The following is an 18,443-nucleotide window of genomic DNA, read 5'->3' as shown; positions in this document are numbered from 1 at the left end:
CGCCCGAGGGGAGAGGATGTGGGGTGCCAGGGCTCACAGATCAAGTACACTTGGCCCCGGTAAAATGCTGCCAGTTTATTGCCCTGCCCCCCACCCTCCCGGATCCAGAGCGGATGCCTCCTCCCCGGCCGGCGGTGCTGCTCAGCTGGGCTTTGCCTTCCTGGCCACGGTGCCCGGGGCCCCAATGCCCCTCAGCCACGCCAGCACCTGCAAGAGATGAGGAATTGCTGAGCCTGGCACGGGGAGGGGAAAGGCCTCCCAGTGCCCTGGCGAGAAGCCCTGGCTGCTCCAGCCCCAGGCCTACTGAAGCTGGGGATTTGTGGGATATTGGGCTTTTCTCCTACAATCCTCCCCCAGGCTTGCCTGGCCCCCCTGGAATCTCCCACGGCACTTGCTTGGGGGGGGGAAGCAGGCATATGCATCTGTTCCATGCAGCCTGGGCACCCTGGATCCCTTTATGTTCCCTCTCTCTGGCTGTCACTGGGCTGGGAGGGGCCTTCAGGGCAGGGTAACCCCCGGCCCCTTGCTCCCTATGGGGTGTCTCAAGGAAGCTGCCCAGCCCTCCCTTTCCAAACTTCCTCCAACCCCAGTGGTGCAAAAATTGCCTGTGGGCTGGAAATGCAGCTGCTCAGCATCAAGGGGGTGGCAAACGGTGGAACAAAAACTATAAAAATCTGAGCCTGGCTCTGAAAGAATCTGTGTCTGCCCCCAAACGAGTGTGTGTAAATGGAGGGGGAGGCATTGCTGGGAGGGGGAACTGGCCAGGGGTGAGCTGACTGTACCCAACACCTTGTCCCTCGGCAGGAAGATTTCTACTCTCTTGTCCTTATTTGCACTGCCATACGCTGTGAATATGAGCCAGGGGAGGTTGGAGGTGTGAACAAGGTGTAAATTAAACTGGTTGGGTGTGGGTGTGAACCAGGGGGTGTAAATTGAGAGCGGGTGAGGGAGTGTAAATTGAGATGGGGTGTGGGTGTGCACCGGGGGGTGTAAAATGGGGTATGGGTGTGCACCATGGGGGTGTAAAACTGGGGGGATGGGTGTGCACCAGGGGGTGTAAATTGAGATGAGGTGTGGGTGTGCACCAGGGGAGGTTGGAGTTATGAACCAGGGGGTGTAAAGTGAGATGGGGTGTGGGTGTGCACCGGGGGTGTAAATTGAGATTGGGTGTGCACCATGGGGGTGTAAAACGGGATGTGGGCGTGCACCAGGGGGGTGTAAATCGAGATGAGGTGTGGGTGTGCACCAAGGGAGGTTGGAGTTGTGAACCAGGGGGTGTAAATCGAGATGAGGTGTGGGTGTGCACCAGGGGAGGTTGGAGTTGTGAACCAGGGGGTGTAAATCGAGATGAGGTGTGGGTGTGCACCAGGGGAGGTTGGAGGTGTGAACCAGGGGGTGTAAAGTGAGATGGGGTGTGGGTGTGCACCGGGGGTGTAAATTGAGATTGGGTGTGCACCATGGAGGTGTAAAACTGGGGGTGTGGGTGTGCACCAGGGGGTGTAAATTGAGATGAGGTGTGGGTGTGCACCAGGGGAGGTTGGAGTTGTGAACCAGGGGGTGTAAATCGAGATGAAGTGTGGGTGTGCACCAGGGGAGGTTGGAGGTGTGAACCAGGGGGTGTAAATGGAGATGAGGTGTGGGTGTGCACCAGGGGGTGTAAATCGAGATGAAGTGTGGGTGTGCACCAGGGGAGGTTGGAGGTGTGCACCAGGGGGTGTAAATTGAGATGAGGTGTGGGTGTGCACCAGGGGAGGTTGGAGGTGTGAACCAGGGGGTGTAAATGGAGATGAGGTGTGGGTGTGCACCAGGGGAGGTTGGAGGTGTGAACCAGGGGGTGTAAATAGAGATGAGGTGTGACTAGTTACCATGTAAGATTAAAACAAATGATGTCAAAAACAAATTCTCCCTTTAACACCAGCTGTTCTCTGCCAAACCTGGGCTCGCTCTGTGCCCACTGGACAGGGTGTTTCCTGCAGCCACATGCCCCCCAGCCCAGGTAGCTCCGATGCCATCACTGTGGACACACTTGCCTGGCAATTGTTGTTGGGGCCCTGAGCCTGCCTCCCTGGGGCGGGGGTTGCTTTGGGGAGGTGGAGCCAAACTCAAGCACCAGGTGCCCAGGGAGGAGAAGGGGCCGTGCTGTGGCTGCCCAGGGAGGCAGGTGCTCCAATAGCCCAGCCCTGGCACCCCCCATGCAGCTGGAGGGGAACTCACCGTGGGGGGGAGGGTGCTAGACCTTGATGCCCAGGGCACGTAGACACTCGTGGTACGATTCCATCAGCTCCTTGCACGACTCCTCCCCCTTCTCCTTCACGCTGCGGAGACATCCCGGGGGCTCATTAAACGGGGGAGGGGGCTGCCTGGCTGACACCCAAGGGCTCCTCTAGCTTGGTATCCCAGTGCCCCACCTGTGGATCAGAGCCGTGAGCCTGTCTCGTCCGGTAGCCTTTGTCCCCACCTGCCTGAAACTGAACCAGGCGGCTGCGAAACCCACAAGCCCCTTCCTGCTTTCTCAGCCCTGCACATGCCTCCCTCCAGCCGGCCCCCTGTCTCCGAGGGCTGCCTGGGGGGAGAGCTGCAGGTGTGTGCATGTGGAGGGCTGCAAGGCTGTCTATGGGGAGGGCTGGTGGGTACGCATGGTGGGGTGTCTATGGGCAGGGCTAGTGAATGGGTTACGTTAGCCAGACACCCCCCGCAGCCCGTCCGGAGATCCAGCCTGTACCTTGTGGGGCTGTGCCACTAGGAGGGTGGCAGGAGCGGGTGCTGTGCTCGGCACAGGCCAGGGCTGCAAAGGGCCGGTGTGGGGTGTGGCTGAAGGTGCCCAACAGCAGGGTGCTGGGCCATTCCCAGGGTGTGGGGGTTGGGTGGGTGGGTGGATGGGAATCCTACCATATTACACCTAATAACGTACAGCGCCTAGCACTGTGGGGTTCTGGGGCTGTAGGTGCTACCGTAACACCCCTAGTAAATACTAATACATGGTTTAGCGGGAGGAGGTGTGGCCTAGCTGAGAGAGCACAGGCCTGGGATTAACCTGCTGGATGACAGGGGGTGAGTCATAGCCTCCTCCCTCCCCCGTTGCCTCAGTTTCCCCATTCGTCCAATGGAAAATACCTGACCGCCGTAAAGAGCTCTGAGATCTGCAGGTGGCCGGTGCCACATGAGCTCTAGGGTTGGTGAGAGGGGACCTTGCAGGTCGCCCTGGCTGGGCAAGATGAGGCAGGCCGGGATCCCTCCCGTCCCAAACTGGGGCTGCTTTGGAAGTGGGGGAGGGGATGTTGCCCGGGAGGGGAGAAGGCCCTGCCAGGCTGTTAGGGCTGCAGGTTGCAGATAAGAGGCAGCTGCAGGGAAGGGTTAGGGAGGTCCCAGGGCAAGGGTGGAGCCCTAATGAGCCACCACCGGAGAGGCGGGGGAGGGGTGGGGGGCTGGAGCCGGGTGCCTTTTGGAGCAGATGCAACCTCTCCCCTCCCCACTGTGCAACTCCCCCTACCCTCGAGCATCACCCTAGTGCTGCTGGAGGCCCAGGACCCCCCTGGCTGCTGGTTTGGGGGGTGGCCCGAGTGGGAATCAGGAGGCATCCAGCTGCCACCACAGCTGGGGCAGGGCTGAGCGGGGGATGGGCCTGAGTTCCCAGGGTCCCGGTTCCCCGTGATCATGGGCTTGGACCAGGTCCTGGGTTCTGGGCCTGGCGGGCGGGAGGAAACTCTGGGGGGAAGGCGACGTGAGGCCAAGCCCGTCGTGGCCCCGTTCGCCTTCACCCCTGATGCCAGGGAGCGGGGGGGGGGGGCTCTGTGGAGTCTTCCGAGGGCCCCAGATTTCCTCACGGCAGCCCTGGAGGAAGGGTGAGTGGCTGGACCCCAGGCCGCCCCGGCCAGCTCAGGGGGAGCCCCAGGCCTTGCTGTGAATGCTGGGTGCTGCCCAGGAGGGGGAGCCCTTCTGTGGGGTGTGATGGAGCTGGGGGGCAGCTTTAGCACCTGGACTGGGACTAGAGGGAGGCTGGGAGCCAGTCCCCGGAGTTGGGACAGGGTGGGGAAGGGCTGGGGTGGGCGTGGCAGGGGGCGAGGGGCAGGGAGGGGTTACTGGTGGAGGAGGGGCAGTGTTTCCCCAGGCACCGAGGGGTTAATGCCGGCCCTGCGCCCGCGCCCCCGCTCTCGGCCTCCCGTTACTCCCGCCTGGCTGCCCCGGTAGCGCCTTTCTCTGGAGCTAATGAGGCCGGGGCTGAGTCAGCACCGCGCCCTCCTGCCCCACGGCGGCCTGCCCCACCAACCCCGGCCATGGCTGCTGTGGGGCTGGCGAGGGCTCCAATCCTCCAGGAGGGGAGGGGGGATCTGTGGGGGAGGGGGGGCTAGGGATCCCTGGGGGGTGGCAGGTGGGTCACTATGAGGCAAGCAGGGGGGAGGACTCATCTCTTGGGGGGGCCCTGTGAGGCAGCCAGGATGGAGGGGGTGTCCTTAGGGGTCCATGTGGGGTGGCAGGTGGGACCTGTAGGGCTGGAGAGGAGTGGGGTGTCTCTGGGACACTGAGGGGCAGGTAGGCTGTGGGGGGGGGGGTGTCTATGGGGCACCGTGGGGCCAGCAGGGGTGGAGGAGGCATTGATCTGTGGGGCATATGTGGGGGGGGGTCTCTCAGGGGCACCATGGGGCAAGCCACCATCCCCTCCCCCTCCTGTGGCATGCCCGCTCCCTGCTGCCATGGGAACGGGGTGGCAGCCGAATGTAGGACACCGGCCTGCTGGCAGCGGCTTAGCCGGCCCCACGTGTCCCAGCGGGTGCCAGCCATGGGGGGGCATCTGCCCCGTGGGGACGTGTGTCTGAGCAGCCATCGGGTCGGGGTCGCTGAGACCCGGGAAGGGGGTGGAAGCAGCGTGTGTGTGAGCAGGAGCGGCCGTGGGAGCCAGAACTCCTGGGTTCGCTCCCTGGCTCTGGGAGCAGGGACTAGTGGTTAGAGCCGGGCACCAGAACTCCTGGGTTCGCTCCCTGGCTTGGGGAGGAGGGACTAGTGGTTAGAGCCGGGCACCAGAACTCCTGGGTTCGCTCCCTGGCTTGGGGAGCAGGGACTAGTGGTTAGAGCCGGGCACCAGAACTCCTGGGTTCGCTCACTGGCTTGGGGAGCAGGGACTAGTGGTTAGAGCTGGGCACCAGAACTCCTGGGTTCGCTCCCTGGCTTGGGGAGCAGGGACTAGTGGTTAAAGCCGGGCACCAGAACTCATGGGTTCGCTCCCTGGCTTGGGGAGCAGGGACTAGTGGTTAGAGCCGGGCACCAGAACTCATGGGTTCGCTCCCTGGCTTGGGGAGCAGGGACTAGTGGTTAGAGCTGGGCACCAGAACTCCTGGGTTCGCTCCCTGGCTTGGGGAGCAGGGACTAGTGGTTAGAGCTGGGCACCAGAACTCATGGGTTCGCTCCCTGGCTTTGGGAGCAGGGACTAGTGGTTAGAGCCGGGCACCAGAACTCCTGGGTTCGCTCACTGGCTTGGGGAGCAGGGACTAGTGGTTAGAGCCGGGCACCAGAACTCCTGGGTTCGCTCACTGGCTTGGGGAGCAGGGACTAGTGGTTAGAGCCGGGCACCAGAACTCCTGGGTTCGCTCACTGGCTTGGGGAGCAGGGACTAGTGGTTAGAGCTGGGCACCAGAACTCCTGGGTTCGCTCCCCAACTCAGGGAGAGGAGGGGGTCTCTCAGGTAGAGCAGGCCCGTGGAAAGCTGGACTCCTGGGGTCCCTGGTGCTCCCGTCGCCCCTGGGAGCTGCGGGGACCAGGCCGGATGTGGGGAGGGCACAGCGGCCTCGCCCCCCTGCACTAATTAAGCAGCCTCCTCAGTGCTGCCCGCTCACTGCCCCCGGCCCGGCAGGGCAGATGGTGCCGGGTGCGGGTCCTGGCGCGTCCCTGTCATGCCCCATTAGCCGGGCCCGGGAGATGGAACGGGCTGCGGGGGAGGCATCGCCCTGCAGCCAGCGTGCCAGGGAGGGGTGGGGCCGGGGTGTAGTGAACCTGGCGGGGGGGGGGGGACTCTAGGAGGAAGAAGGTTTGTGGCCAGGGGGAGCCCGGGGATCACGCTCAGCCCGGCCGCAGGTGCCGTGACTGGGGGATTTATAAATCATAGTAATAATTCCTGGCAGCGCCGTGAGCAAAGCGCCTTACCCCGCGGGGGGTGCTCATCCGGTCGGGTGAGGGGGGAGGCACGTGCCCAAGATCACATAGGGACAGAGGTAGGGAGAGAACCCAGGAGAGGCTCCCAGCCCCCATTGGCTCTAACCACTAGCCCCCACTCTCCTCCCAGAGCTGGAGAGAGATCCCAGCCTTGTCTCCCTGGGGGTCTCCCCTCTTGCTCTGAGGCCTGGAGGGGGGGTCCCTCGCTGGTGTGGCCCTCGAGGCCCTGGACTCTGGTATCCTCCCCTGGGTCCAGGCCCTACCCCCCACCCTCCATGGCAGCGTTAGCTGTAGAGGTAATTGGGGGTGAGGATCCAGCAATGGGGTCAGCTTTCCTGTGGGGAGGGAGGGGGAACCAGACGCGCTGGGGCCAGAGGTGGGCAGGGCCCCCCCAAGGCCAGCTGGGGGGGATGGTGCCAACCCTGAGGGGGTTGAATGGGGGGGGTCCTGGGAGACAGTCACGGCCCCAGGCCTGTGACCCCGAGGGACTGATCTGGGGGATGGAAACCCCCAGGGACTGCCTGGGCCCCCTGCCCAGCCTCCCCAAGACTCCTGCCCCCTGAGTCCCTACTGGGATCTCAGCTCCCTCAGCCCCCTCTACAGTCCCTGCCCCCCTGGACCCGCTGCTCTGAGAGCTCCCCACTGAGCCCTCCCTGTTTCTGGCTGACAGTGGGGTGGGGAGTCTGTAAGGGGTCACTAGGGCCTAACAGTACCTGGGAGGGGCACGTCATCCACCCCCATACACCCCTCTCCATCCCCACCCCTCTAGCCTTCCATCCCCATACACCCTGCTCCATTCCTATACACCCCCCCTCCATCCCTATACACCCCTTCTTCCACCTCTCCCTACCAGCACCCCTCCATCCCTATACAGAGACTCCCACTAGCCCCATACACACAGCGCTGGCTTCTTCCATCTGTCCCCACACACACACCCTCCAAACATCCCCTCCAGATATCCCAACGGCTCTGCCACTGCCTCTTGCTGCCTTCTTTCCCCTCCCGGCAAGCCCCCCCACCTTCACCCCCTCCCCCGTAACAAGGCACAGTTCCTGATGCTCACTGGCCCCCGTTCACACCCTCAGCCATCACATTCACACCCTGCTGCCCACCCCATTCACACCCTACTGCCTACCCCCTTCACACCCTGCTGCCCACCCCATTCACACCCTCAGCCATCACAATCACACCCTACTGCCCACCCCATTCACACCCTTGGTCATCACATTCACACCCCTCAGTCATCACTAGTCACACTCCATAGCCATCCCAGTCACACCCTTCTGTCCCCAACATTCACTTCCCTCTATCAAACCGTATTAATTACCCCCCAACCAATACATTTCTCTCTCATCTGCCCCGCCCCCACAGTTTATCTGGGGCTAGCGGGGTGAGGCCTGGCAGGGCTGTGTTGGGGGCTCGGCGGGTGGGGCTCATCCTCCCCATGGGGTCGGTGGTGTTGGCCATGCTGCTGGCTGCCTCTTGGGGTGTGGGGGGCCCTGGGGCTGCTGAGCCCCCTCCAGGCCAGCGCTGCCCCCAGGAGCTGGCCCAGGCCAGGTCCTGCTGCTCCCTTCCCGGCCCCTGCGCCACATGGCCAGCGCCTCGGCCTATCCCGGCCCTGGGAACCGCGGAGCCAGGGCCCTGCCGGCCCCCCACCCTCCTGCCTCACCCAGGCTGGGCCCCTGCCCTGCACCCCAGGACTTGGCACAGCTCCCTGTGCCCACCCCATGGCCCCCCCAGTGCAAATCCACTGAGCCCTCCCACCCCACTGAGCTGCCCCTCCCCCGCCTCACTGAGTACCCCTCCCCCACCCTACTGAGCCCTCCTCTGAGTTCCCTGCCCCACGGCACCCCCAGCACCCACTGAGCCCCTCTGTCCTGCAAATGCCTCCAGCTCCTGCCCCACTCAGCCCCACCTGGCCCACCAAGTTCTCCACCCCACTGAGTCACCTGCCTCACAAAAACCGTGAATCCTCACCCCACTGAACCCCGCTTCACTGAATGGCACCTCCCACCCCCATTCCCTGCAGTGGCGCCCCATGGACAGGATCAGCCCCCCCCCCAGCAATTCCCTTCCCCCCCCAGCCCCTCATCGCAGCAGCTGCACCAGGACTCACCATTTCTCCATGGCTGCTTTGAGCTCGGCGCAGGGGGGCTGCCCCTCAGGTTCCTCAGGGGGCCCCCCCTCGGGGTCCCCTCCTGGGCTGGGGCTGTCGGACATGCTGGTCTGTGTGTCCGTCCGTCCGTCCGTCTGCGGAGCCCGGGCGGCAGCAGGGGGTGGTGGATAGCGCGCGGGTATTCGAGATATGTCATAACTGCTCCGGGGTTAATGCACCGCGGCTTAGCCTGGGCCAGACGCCTCCCCCCGCGCCCTGCCCTCCCCTCTCACCACCCGCTGAACCCAGCCCGGGAGCAGGGCGGGCGCGGGGGGGGGGGGTGTGTGTGTGTGTCTGTTCCTCACTGGACGTGAGGTTTCATCACACGCCAGGACCTTTCAGTAACGATTAATCTTTCATTCCGGGAGACACCAGGGTAATTCTGGAGGGTGGCGACCCTCTTGGGGCTCTGGGGACCTGCCCCCCCTGATGCTTATTCCCCTCCATGAACTGGAGGCCCCCCCCCCCCATGCTGGAAACAGGGAGCTCTGCAGGCCAGGATCTCGGCCATAGACTTGCTGGACTAAAGTGTGTGTGTGTGGGGGGGGGGGGAAGGCTTCAGCCTTTGCCTTGTGGGCACAGGGAATCAGGCCAGGCTCCCTCCCCATGAAAGGGAGTGTGTGTGTGTGTGTGTGTGTGTGTGTGTGTGTGTGTGTGTGTTGGGGGTGAGATTTAGCATGTGTGCAAGGGGTGGTGGGGTTTGCAGGATGCATGTGTGTGTGTGCAGTGTGCATGGGCGCGTGTGTGTGCATAGAGGGTGCTGGGTATGTGTGTAGTGGAGGTGTTGAGGGAGGATTGTGTGAGTGTGCGTAGTGAGTGTGGGGGGGTGCACGAGTATGTGTAAACAGGGTGTTGTGGTGTGTGTGCAGGTTCTGTTGGGGGTGTTTGTGTGTATAAAGGGCGTTGCAGGGTCTGTGTGCGAGAAATGGTGTGTGTGTGTGGGCAGCTGATTGTGTGCTTCATGGAGGAGGTGTTGGGGGGTTGTGTGAGTATATGTGTGTAGGAAGTGTTAGGGGTGCACATGTGTCTGTAAATAGGGTGTTGTGGTATGTGTGCAAGTCCCATTGGGGCGTGTGTGTATGGAGGGTGTTGGGGGTGTGTGCAGGAGATTGTGTGCTCTGTGCAGGAGGGTCTAGGCAGAAGGAGGGTGGGTTTTGGTGAGTCTGATGAGGCCCGGGTGGTGCTCAGCGAGCTCCATGGAGGTCAGCTCAGACCAGTGGAGCTGGGCAGGTCACAGATGGGGCTGTGTGGGAATCTGGTGGCTGCACACTCTGATGGCCTGGGATTTGCTTTCTCCTGGACCCCCTGCTACAGGGGTTCCCTGCTGCCCTCCCCAGAGACCTGCTGCCCATCCCTGGCTCTGACCCTGCAGTTGCCTCCGCTGCCCTCCAGGGACAGGAAAGTGCTCAGAACCAGCCCCCAAACACAGACCCTTCCCACACAGCGAGATCCATGGCAGGGTGGCCGTGCTGCCCAGTACCACCCCCCGGCCTTGCTTCCCCATGGCACAGGAAGGCTGCACCATAGTGCAGAGTGCAGCAGGGGAGCAATCCAGGGACAGGCAGGGAAACGGGGGGGGGGGGGGGGCAGGATGAAGAGCTGCGTCATTTGGGGATTATGCAACATTGCCATGCACACAGACAGAGCTAATGTGGGCGGATGCAGTGCCCCCAGTGGCCTTGTTGATCACATGCAGTTTGGATGCTGTGGGTGCTAATGGAGAGCTGTAGTGCCCCCCAGTGGCCATGCTGAGCACATGCAGTGTGGATGCTGTGGGTGCTAATGGAGAGCTGTAGTGCCCCCCAGTGGCCATGCTGAGCACATGCAGTGTGGATGCTGTGGGTGCTAATGGAGAGCTGTAGTGCCTCCCAGTGGCCATGCTGAGCACATGCAGTGTGGATGCTGTGGGTGCTAATGGAGAGCTGTAGTGCCCCCCAGTGGCCATGCTGAGCACATGCAGTGTGGTTGCTGTGGCTGCTAATGGGGAGTCACGGAGCCCCCCAGTGGCCATGCTGAGCACATGCAGTGTGGATGCTGTGGGTGCTAATGGAGAGCTGTAGTGCCTCCCAGTGGCCATGCTGAGCACATGCAGTGTGGATGCTGTGGGTGCTAATGGAGAGCTGTAGTGCCCCCCAGTGGCCATGCTGAGCACATGCAGTGTGGTTGCTGTGGCTGCTAATGGGGAGTCGCAGAGCCCCCCAATGGCCATGCTGAGCACATGCAGTGTGGAGGCTGTGTATACTAATGGAGAGCTGCAGTGCCCCCCAGTGGCCATGCTGAGCACATGCAGTGTGGTTGCTGTGGCTGCTAATGGGGAGTCGCAGAGCCCCCCAGTGGCCATGCTGAGCACATGCAGTGTGGATGCTGGGTGCTTTTGGGGAGCTGCAGTGCCCCCCAGTGGCCATGCTGAGCACATGCAGTGTGGAGGCTGGGTGCTTTTGGGGAGCTGCAGTGCCCCCCAGTGGCCATGCTGAGTGGTTAGCTGTAATCACTAGCAAAATCTTGGAGTCATTGTGGATAGTTCTCTGAAAACATCCACTCAGTGTGCAGTGGCAGTCACAAAAGCAAAGAGATGTAGGAATAATTTATAAATGGATAGAGACTAAGACAGAGAATATCTTATTGCCTCTATATAAATCCATGGGATGCCCACATAGAATCATAGAATACTAGGACTGGAAGGCCTTGCATGTAGAATAGTGATAGAGATGCAGCCTGGTCTAGCTGAAACAAAAGACAGGACTATGTAGCATGTTAAAGACTAACAAGATGGTTTATTAAGTGATGAGCTTTTGTAGGCCAGACCCACTTCCTCAGATCAAATTGTGGAAGAAAATAGGCATGATCATATATACCAAAGGGATACAATCAAAAAAATGAACACATATAAAAAGGACAAATCAAATTTCAGAACAGAGGGGGAATGGGGGGGGAGGTTAATGTCTGTGAGTTAATGATATTAGAGGTGATAATTGGGACAGCGTGACAGGAGCTGCCCAGTTCCAATAAAAGGAGCAAGCACGTGGCAGAAGCCCTGTTTATGATCTGCTGGCTGGCTGGGATGACTGGAGGCAGACGCTCCAGACCTGCTATGCCTTGGCTTTCTCTGTCTCCCTGCAGCCCTTTGCCAACCTAAGAGTGTGAGTGCCCGAGGGCATCAATGAATGTGTGTGTGCGTGTGTGTGTGTGATAGTTGTTCCCCTTGAGTTTAACCCCTACAGTGGATTGTTAATTCCTCATTTCAGACTGACACGGCTACATCTCCATTAATAAATCCATATGAGTGTAACTCTGGGCTACGTCTATACTGCATCCTTCTTCTGCAAAAGCTTATGCAAAGGAAGCATGGAGTAGACTATCACCACAATTCATTTGCATAATTAATTAGGGGCCATTTTTGCACAAGAGGCTTTTATGCAAAAAGGAGCTGTGTAGATGGCTCCTTTTTGTGCAAAAATCCCCTTTTGCACAAGAGCCGTTCTTCCTCATTTTTTCAGAAAAAATGTCTCTTGTGGGACAGGGTTTTTTTGTGCAAAAACGGCCGCTAATTAATTATGCAAATGAAGTGGGTGATATTCTACTCTGTGCTTCATTTGCATAAGCTTTTTCAGAAGAAGGATGCAGTATGGACGTAGCCCTGGGGTAGACTCCAGTGAAATTTGGGGTAACATTAACAACCCATTTTATCAGCTTCATTTACAATGAGCTTCAGGGGGTAGCCAAGCTAGTCTGTTACAGAAAAAAACAACCAATGGTCTGGTAGCACTTTATAGACCAGTGTTTCCCAAATGGTGCTCTGTGGAACCCTGGGGTTCCGCGAAGTGAAAGTAAGAGTTCCGCGAGAACCCGAACGGTCCCACCCCCTCGCCCTTAAAGAGACAGAGAGGAGCCCGGCGCGCAAAGACACTGGCTCCTTCTCTGGTTCCTCACTGCCCTTTCAGACACCTGCCATCCCCCGCTGCCGCTCTGTTTTTACCACTGGACTTAGCAGCAGCAACAGCTGCTTGTCCTGCTTCTCCCCATCAACCCAAGAATCCTCTCTCCCGTCCCCCGCTGCGGCTCTGCTTTTTCCAAGGGACCTAGCAAGTGCTGCTAGGTCCCTTGGTAAAAGGAAAGCGGCAGCAGGGGATGGGGGAGAGGAATCTTGGGTTGATCAGGGAGAAGTGGGACAAGCAGCTGTTGCTGCTGCTGCTAGGTCCTTTGGTAAAGGCAGGGTGTGTGTGTTGGGGGGGATACTATCAGTGAGTGGAACACCAGAAATCCTACTCACTGTGAAGGATCAGAAATTCCCATACACACTCCTGTGTGCGACTTTAAGAATTCAAGCTAATATCAAGATTCCCCATGGATCATTGGTTAAAAGAAGGAACTTCAAAGAAAAAAATGAGTACTTCAAACTCCCATAGTTTTACTGAAACCAGCAAGGAAAATACTGAGGCAGTTCAAGTTAATTATGAAAAATGACAGCCAACTAATAAGAAACGCAGGTGTTGTAAGGACTATTTGTCATTTTGGATTCACAAGCAATGGAAATGAAGATGCTCCAGGTGCACTGTGCAACAAAATATTATCTAATAGTTGTTTAGTACCTGCTACATTGCGAAGACATTTTGAAACAAATCATCTAGACTACAAAGATCAAGACATTAGCTTTTCGAAGCAGAAGCTTGAAAAAAGTAAACTCTGCATGTCAAAAATTGCCAAATTTGATAATGAAAATGCAACAGAGGCGTCTTACAAAGTTAGCTATCGTTGTGGAAGAAAACAAGCCTTCCCTCTGCGTTTGTGAGCAACAAGTAATCAGAGACAGTTTATTCGAGCAATATTGCAAGGGAAGAAGCTGCTGCTAGGCAGATCGTCGAATACAAGCAATTATGAAGCAGTTTATATACTGTCCATTAGATATAATAACATGAAACAATTAGTCTCCTTCTCATTACAAACAGCAAAGACTAACAGTTATTTTAGTTCCACCCAGATGCTCCTTATCTCAAGGTCCCTGCCAGAGTCAGCATTCTATCCTTATCTCCATATAGAGGTGAGAGGCAAAGGCAGCGTCTTATTACAGCTCTCGCGTTGTCAGACCACAAACTTAGCCTGACTCTTGCTCTCTTGCTAACAAGACGAAGATGGCTGCAAATTCCCTTATTCCCTTTTCCCTGCCTCCACACGGATATCGCTCACCAGAGAAGCACACACTATTGGGGAAACAAAATACAGGACTATGTAGCACTTTAAAGACTAACAAGATGGTTTATTAGGTGATGAGCTTTCGTGGGCCAGACCCACTTCCTCAGATCAAATAGTGGAAGAAAATAGTCACAACCATAATGGGGAGTCACTCATAAAACCATGTGCAGAAGATACTGTAAGGTATCAGGAGTCTTGTCCAAAAGTTGAGGCTGTGCCACTATCAAACAATACGGTCATACGTCGTATTCACGATCATGCTGCTGACATCGAGAAAGAGCTTATTTTTCAGCTGCATTTGTGTGATGCATATGCATTACAATTAGACGAGTCCACTGACGTTGCAGGTCTTGCAGTTCTGCTTGTATTTGTCAGTTATGATTTTAATAGTTCTGTTGAAGAAGACTTGCTTTCATGTGAATTTTTGCAAACCAATGCTCCTGGTGAGAATATATTCAATTGTATCGATAACTTTACGAACACACATCAAATAAGCTGGGAAAAATGTGTTGATGTGTGCAGTGATGGTGCTAAAGCAATGGTAGGAACAGTGGCTGGCGCTGTAACACGAATAAAAAATGTAGCACCAAACTGCACCAGCAGTCATTGCATTCTCCACAGACACGCTCTGGTAATTAAGAATATTTCTCCCTCTCTTAAAAATGTGTTGGACGAAGCAGTACAGATTATTAACTACAGATTATAAACTCAACCATTACAATCAAGACTGTTCAAAATTAGGTGTGACGATATGGGTAGTCAGCACACAGTTCTGCTTCTATATACAGAAGTCAGGTGGCAATTGTAAGGCAAAGTGCTGGGTAGATGGTCCTTTGTTCTGACCCAGTATGGCCGTTCTTATGTGCCAATGGAGGTGGCAGTGCCACACAATTATCATGCGGGGAACATGCAGTGGGGTGCTGTGTGCTAATGGGGAGCTGCAGTGCCATTCACTTGTTCAGATGACCCCCTCCCTCCTTCCCTTATTTATTCTTGGAGCTGGACTTACACTCTGCTCATCTGAAGAAGTGGGTGGTGCCCACAAAAGCTCATGATCCCATCGACATGTTTTGTTCGCCTTTAAGGGGCTACTGGACTATTTGTTGTTTTTTTAAGTTTTTCCCGTTACAGACTAACTCGGCTCCTTCTCCGAAGCTTTTGGCGATATATCGTGTGTGTGTCAGGGACTTTAACCCGGACGGCCTCCGTTCGTTGTCTGACCGCAAAGAGACAGGCAACACCAGCAAGATCCAATCACGAGCTCTTTATTGAATAGTGCGCACTACAATAGAGAGCGGCCCGTCTCCCAAGGGAACCAGCCCTGATTTCAGTAACAAGTAAGATTATATAGACAGTTCCGTCGCATCATAAAACATTTGCCCAAGCATCTCAGCCCCCCCTTAATTAATTTGAAGCTTCTAGTGTTAATGCGTATACTTCATGGCCTTAAGCAATTCATAATGCGTCAACAGCTGTCTTATCAGCCTAGAAGGCAAGTACCAAACAACAAGGAGACAGGGAGTTAAAACAAACAGAGGGCAGAGACAGTTCGTTAAGATCAGGGTGAGAACAGAAACAGGGAGTTACCTTATCAGTTCTCAAACTAGCTGTTCTCATCACAGGTGCAGCCTTTCACTTACTTTATTTTGCAACTTAAGCAAGTACGTAGGGATTGCCCCTTGCTTGAGCCATATTTCTAGTTCTGTTCTGTTCAGGAACTACCCAGAAACCTTTGTTAACCTCTTTCCTTGATCTGTCTTAACATAACTGCACTAGGCCCAATTCTCTAGGGCCTAACATGTGCCAATGAGGAATTGCAGTGCTACCCAGTGGGCACATGCAGTGGGGATGCTGGGTACTAATGCGGGCTGCAGTGCCACTCAGTGGCCATGCTGAGCACATGCAGTGTGGATGTTGTGTGCTAATGAGGAACTGCAGTGCCCCCCAGTGGTCAAGCTGGGTACATGCAGTGTGGATGCTGCATGCTAACAGGGAGCTGCATTGTCACCCCGTGGTCAAGCTGGGTACATGCAGTGGGGATGCTGTGTGCTAATGGTGTGCATTCAGTGGTCCTCTAGGTTCCCGATATAATGAATGGAGTGAGAGAAGTGGGAGCAGGAGCCAACAGACAGCCCCCGTGCAGGGGCTGGAAGCGGGAGACTTGTGGGCTGGGGGTCTGGATCAGTAAGATCCCCCTAGTTGGTTAACCATTTAACTGTTATATAACATTTAACCAGTTAACATATTAACTGGGATTTTACATCCCTGGGCTAAGCCCCATCCCTCTCACGGAGACAGGCACCTCCCTGGCCTTGCAGTTCAGGATGGGGTGTGTTCTGTCAGACGTGTCCAGTGGCCATGTAACTCAGCACAGAATAACTGGGGGACTGAGGAGCAAGACGGCCTGCTTGGTTACCTTTAGGACAATTGTGGAAGATCCTTCGCTCAAATCCCCCTTCCATCTGGTGAAGTGAAAGGATTTGTCAACTCGCCGAGGAGTATCCTAGCCAGAGAGCTCCTCAGCCAGTCGGTCCCCATAAAACAGTCCCACTGTGTAGAAACCTTTCAGGGCTGTTCCCCACTCTGGCACTCCGAGTGCAGAAGATGGGGGCCCGCAGGAGACCATAAATACCTTTCTTCTGTAGGCTCCGCTTACAAAAACTCCCCAGAGTCACAGATTTACTGTCTGGGGAAGTTCTAAATTTGACTGCGTCAGCACATTTTGGAATTCCTCGTTCCCTTGAGCCTGGAGAAATAAATCCAACTCCTCTCTCAATTGAAAAACTCTGTTGAGTACATTCCCTGCTGATAACCACCGTACAGAAGTGTAACCACTGTCTCCCATCCTGGGTTGTTATCTCTATGATGACCTTTCTTCAATGGGGTAGGTGAAGGGGGGGGGTTACCATCATGTACTGTCTTCGTGTGCCAGTCCCAGACTCCAAATTTAGAACAGGGGTTCTTAACAGAATATCATAGCCTGCCTCAGAAATTTTTACCCTACACAAATGAAGAGGGGATTTAAAGGTTTCCAGGATCTTTTGAAAAAGCCTGCCGTTTTCGAAAGAACCACGCCTAGACTGCAGTTTTACTTTCGAAATGGCTCTTGTTCGAAAGAGCACCGTGACACAATTATGCAAATGAGGCACGGGATATTTAAATCCCCGCTTCATTTGCACTTTCGAAATGCCTCATTTACATCCCCCTATCGACAGAGGGATTTAATCTAGATGTAGCCAAACAGACCAGCTGCGAGCTGTGTGACACTTGGCCACGGGGTTCCTTGATTTGTGCAGTGACCACATTAGATTTTGCCTGCAGATCAGAGATAAGGTGCGATGGACACAGGAAGACACGAGACACCGTCCCCTTCCTGTAGCTGCAGCCAGCATCTGAGCTCCTTATTTGCGACTGGGTGGAGCTGGGCACCGGGGCATTGGTGGCAGCGCTGAGAAGCCCCTCTTTGCCCATCATGGCATCTGCTCTCACCGTCCTCGTCCTCGGTGAGTATCAGAAACACCCGGGACACATGCCCATGGCAGGTGTGTATGTGGGGTAGATCCGAGACCAGGGTGTGGGATTCAATTGCTCCAGGATCTGGTCCCTAATGAGCTGTCTCCTCCCCAGGCTGCTGGCTGGGGGAGCAATTCAGGGCACTGGGACGTGAGTATCTCTGTTTGGGACAGGTGGGGGGGGAAGAGTTTCTGATCCCTGAATGTTTGCCCCAAAGGTGAGTTCTACCTCCTTCTTTTGATACTGGGGGCCTAGTTCAGAACCCAGCTCTGCCTCCAGGGCAGTCAGGGGTGACTCCAGATTGACCTGGGTGGTGGGGCAGAGATCATACCCCAAGCTGCAGAGCCCCTGTGGGTGCAGGAAGGTGTCTGTGAGCCCAGTGGCTGTCCCTGGGGGTAGGTGCTAAGGGCTGGTCACACACACACACGGGGAGGGGTTTGTGTCTCCCTATCTCACTCCTCTCTGTGTGTAAATGCAGAGCTCCATGTGCCCAGACCCTCCATCTCCATCAGCCCCAGCGGGGTGGTCGCTGTGGGGGAAGCCGTCACCATCCGCTGTCAGTGTTGGTGCCGGGGCAGGAAAGAGCCAAAGTCCTGGGAGAAATCAGGCCCCATGTTCAGCTCCGGGTCCGAGTCCCACAGACACAATCGCCCCAGGGTGGATTCTTCAAGTGTTAATGGGTCTAGTGCAGGCCAGAGGCCTTGCTGGGATGCGTTAGGGCAACACCCAGGGCTGGGGCCAGACGGGAGCCCGTGAGAGGCAGCGGGGCGAGTGGGAGGCTCTTACTCTTGCTCTTGGCCAGGAAGTCCAGTGCTGGGTGACACCAAGGCCATGTCTACAGTGCAGGCATTTTGCTCAAGAACAAGTGTTCTTGTGGAAAAACTTGTGGCACGTCTACACTGCACGTGAATTCTTGTGCAAGTAAATTTGCAGTGAAGCATCAGAAAAGAGGGCTTCTTGCACAAGAGTTATTCCTCTCCCCACGAGGAATAAACCCCTTTTGTGCAAGAGCTGTTGTGCAAGAAGGCAGCGTGGATGAGCACCAGGGGCTTCGTGAGCAAGACACTTTTATGGCTAAAATGGCCATCAGAGCTTTCTTGCACAAGAGAACGTTCACACTGCCATGGACGCTCTTGTGCAAAAGCACATGGCAGGGTGGAAGCGCTCTTGCACGAGACCTTTTGCACAAGAACTCCTGCGTGAAACAGTTCTCGTGCAAGAAGCCTGCAGTGTAGGGCAGGGAGCAGCCTATGGGGCTACTGGAGCTTCTGGCTGCAGGATGCCCAGTCAGGGAGTGGGGGGGACCCCTAGGAATGGCTCCAACTTCCCAGGGGGGTGGTCAGAGGCAGGACATTTGCCTGGCAGGGTGAGGTGGGGGGGCAGTGACCTCACAGTGGCTTTGGGCAGCCCTCAGCATATAAGGCAAAGGACAGGTGGGGAG

General features: G+C 56.6%; 1 long non-coding RNA gene across 1 annotated transcript; it reads right to left on the bottom strand.

The window, feature by feature from the left end:
- Positions 1–55: 55 nt before the first annotated feature.
- LOC149523358 (uncharacterized) lies at positions 56–8,492 on the bottom strand. The gene is made up of 3 exons (XR_016347164.1): positions 8,261–8,492; positions 2,215–2,315; positions 56–207 (listed from the first exon to the last, which is right to left on the bottom strand). It is a non-coding gene; the product is annotated as an uncharacterized LOC149523358 (long non-coding RNA).
- Between the last annotated feature and the right edge of the window lie 9,951 nt (positions 8,493–18,443).

This window comes from Pelodiscus sinensis, chromosome 18 (assembly GCF_052426305.1).
Source record: "Pelodiscus sinensis isolate ZL-2025 chromosome 18, ASM5242630v1, whole genome shotgun sequence".
Taxonomy (NCBI): domain Eukaryota; kingdom Metazoa; phylum Chordata; order Testudines; family Trionychidae; genus Pelodiscus; species Pelodiscus sinensis.
Note: the sequence above shows the minus strand (reverse complement) of the source record. Positions and strands in the feature narration are given on the sequence as shown.